This window comes from Nannospalax galili, unplaced genomic scaffold (assembly GCF_000622305.1).
Source record: "Nannospalax galili isolate Female #2095 unplaced genomic scaffold, S.galili_v1.0 scaffold183, whole genome shotgun sequence".
Taxonomy (NCBI): Eukaryota; Metazoa; Chordata; class Mammalia; order Rodentia; family Spalacidae; genus Nannospalax; species Nannospalax galili.
This window is the reverse complement of record NW_008350555.1, coordinates 1,733,825-1,737,484: the sequence shown is the minus strand read 5'-3', so window position 1 is coordinate 1,737,484 and position 3,660 is coordinate 1,733,825.

Genomic DNA, 3,660 nt, shown 5'->3' with positions numbered 1-3,660 from the left:
CTTTCTTTGTGTGTTCTTTAAATTCACTGAATTCTTTTATCATGTTTATAATTGTTCTTTTGAGTTCCATGCCCTGCATTATCTCTAGGTGGTTCTCAATGTACTCCTCTAGAGGACTATTGATATTTGGTGGGGATATGTTATTTTGGTTCTTCATGTTATTCTTTTTTCTCTGTGATTCTGACATGTGAATTTCTTTTGTAGTTTCTGATTCTTGTGTGAGACTCAGGCCTTCAAGTCTAGGTCTGCTTCTTTTTGTGAACTTTATGTGTCTTTGTGGTTTACTTTTTGGGCATGAAAAGCTGGTTCATCTAAGCTTCTGGTTCTCTGTTTTGATTTTATATTGGAGTGGCCAGATTGCTTTTGTCTCCAGGAGTTCCCACAGAGGCCCAATTCAGGTGAGGGTCAGATGTTGTCAGGCTTTCTCCTTTGGTCTGGATCGCTCCAGGAAAGATTTTGGTCTCAGGAATCTGGGGTTTGGACTGGCCTGGGAACCTGGCCCAGGAAAGATGCTGGTCTAGGGCAGCTCATGGCCGTGCCACCAAGAGATGCAAAGGCAGATGGGGCAGGAAGAGGCCCCAAGGCCTCCTGGGGACTGCACTGAGGAGGTGGGTTGGTCTGGATGCAAAGGTTCAGGAAGAGGAAAGGTCAGCCCCAGTGTCCCAGAAAGTAGCTGGTGGGTGGTGCAGGCCCAGGGAAGCAAAGGGAGTTGAGGGTGGGGCCAGGCCCAGAAGCAGTGCTCCTCGGGCCCAGAGAAAGCACTATGTTGGTCTGGATGAAAAGGATTAGGGAGAAGAATTGGTTCCCCTGGTGTCTGGGGCCACAAGACAAGGAATTGGGTAGGGCCCAAACTTGGAGGAGAGACTGGAGGCAGAGACGGGAAGGTGAATGAGGCTGGGGGTGTCAAGGTGCAGAGGGCAGAATGGACTTACCCTGGAGAGACGCCTGTGGGTTGGTAATTCTTTTTTTAAAATGGGGTTTTATGTATCCCAGACTGGCTTTGAACTCCTGTGTATCTCAGGATAATAAACTCCTGATCTTGTTTTTATCTCCCAAGTGCTAGGATTCTAGTGTTTGCCACCACAACTGGCATACTTCTATTAGGTATTTGTCCCTAAATGCTGCTTTTAAAAAAATCTTTTGTGGTGCAGGAGATTGAACCTAGGGCCTTGTGCATGTCAGGCAAGCTTTCTACTTCTGAGCAATTGGGAGGAAGCATCAAATCATCAAGCATACATCTATCATTTACTAAGCACTCCGTGCATTTGGTGAGTGGGAGCATCCCATAGCTTTGTAACTTCTACTGGAGTCAGAGTCTCCTTTCTCTATGTTGTGCTGGGATTATGGCATGCCACGATATGACAAAGTGCTTTATTCAGCAAATATTTATTTAGTAATTTTAAAATGGAAGAAAATATACATTTTCTTTGAGATAGGGTCTCTCTGTAGCCCAAGCTCCCTAGAACTCACCATGTAGACCAGGCTGGCCTCCACCTCACAGAGATCTGCCTGCCTTTGCCTCTCCGGTGCTGGGATTAAAGGCATGGGCCACTGCACCTGGCTAAAATATATTGTCAAATTCTCTGTATGTGTGTCTGTATGGGGTAGGCCAGAAGAGGGCATCAGATTCCCTGGAACTGAAGTTATAGGTGGTTGTCAGCTGCCTGATGTGGATGCTCAGAGTGCAAAAGCACTGTGCAAACTTTAAATTTTTAAACATTTTTAGTCATTTATTTTTATGTATATGAGCGAGGTTTTTTTGGGTATTTTTGAGGCAGGGTCTCCCTGTAGTCCCAGCTGGCCCAGAACTTGTATGTAGATCAGGCTACCCTCAAACTCACAGAGATCCGCCTACCTCTGTGTCCTGAGTGATAGGATTAAAGGCATGTGCCACCTCACATGGTGTATATGAATGTTTTACCTACAAGTACATAAGTGCACCATTTATATGCAATGTCCCTGGAGTCAGAGGAGAGTATCAGATCCCCTGGAGCTGGAGTTAAGGATGACTGTTAGTCACTATGTGGGTGGTGGGAAGGAACCCTGGTCCTCTTCAAGAACAGTCAATGCTCCTGACTGCTGAGCCATTTTTTCAGACCAGCAGTGTGTAATCTTAACCACGGAGCCATCTCTTCAGCCATGTATTGAGTGCTATTTATGAAGTTCAGGCTTTTTCAGATAATGTAAGAATAGCAGGGCAAAAAGCCAAAAAGCCTGCTCTCAACATAAATTACATTCTGAGAGGAGTACAAAGAAAGAAAATAAGTATGTTAGGGAGTGAAAAACGTGATGAAAAATTATAAAGCAGAGTAATGAAGTGAAGAGTGAGATTGGTCAGATAATGCTTCTTTGACAAGGTTACAAACAAGTAGTGAACTGGATGAAGCCAGGGCGCAAACCAGGTACAAACCTGGGAATGTGAAGCTGCCTGCAGCCAAACGTGTGTTGGGTTTTCTGAACTCAGATGAGATTAAGATAGGCTGCAGACAGTATGAGGGCTGGTTTCCTTCCTTGTCACCCTTCTTTTGTGAAAAGAAAAAAGAGGCTGGTGGTGTAGTTTGATACCCCACAGTGGCATGCCCCAGACTCCCAAGTATTATAACCTTGGCCCTGAGAGTTGTCAACAGCCAGGTTCAAACTATGTAGCATCTCCTAAGGACTGGAAAAGTCCCTAGAATAAAAGCAAAGTCCCCAGGATTAAAAGAAGGTTTTTGTGGTTGTTGTTTTGAGACAGGGTCTCTCTGTAGTCCAAGCTGGCCTGGAATTCACTATGTAGACCAGACTGGCCTCCTCCTCACAGAGGTGCTGGTAGGCAACTAGACGCAGTCATTTAAGGAGTAATTTGAGAGCCTCTGCCTCTGAAGTGCTGGGATTAAAAGTGTGCACCACCACTCCTAGCCAAGGGTAAAAGCTTTTAAAGCACATTTCTTCCCTTAACTAGCTGCTCTCAAATTACTCCTTAAATGACTGCATCTAGTCTCCTACCAGCACCATGAGTTCTTGCTATTTCACATCTTCATTCAACCTTTTGATTTTTTTTTTTTTAGCTTTTCAATTTTTGTCAAACTGTTGGATAAAGTACAGCGAACGACATTTAATCATTCTCCTTTCAGACATGCCTAATTCCACATTTCTCAGAGCCGGCAGTCGGTGTCACTGCCATGAACTTGAAAGTCACTTGGCAAATACCCTGGGACAGATGTCACATCTAGCTTAAAATCCTTTAGTGCTTTCCTAAATCCGGAAGAGCACGCTTTCTTTTCCAAGAGTCCGGTGATTGCTGATTCGTTTTTATACTCCCAGAACATAACAAGGGATTGGAAAATACCCAGTAGGCTTCACTTAATATCTTGTGAGCGAGTTAAAGGATTTTGCGTACTTCAGCGATGCATATGTCTCAATTCCTGTACTTCCACCCCACACCTTAACCTACCGATTGATTTCATGTCCACACACGTGGTTCGTAGCCTCCACTTACCACCGGAATCAAACTGGTTTGTTTTGGATTGAGCTGTCAATGGGACTACCTTGATTTAGTTAAAGGGAAGCCCAAAAGCACAAGCGCAGCGTTGCGGCAAGATTAGAGCCCGCTGACAGCGCGGCGCAGCGGAGCAGTACTGCGCATGTTCGCGGTCCGGGCTTGCGATTGGCTGTGCGAAG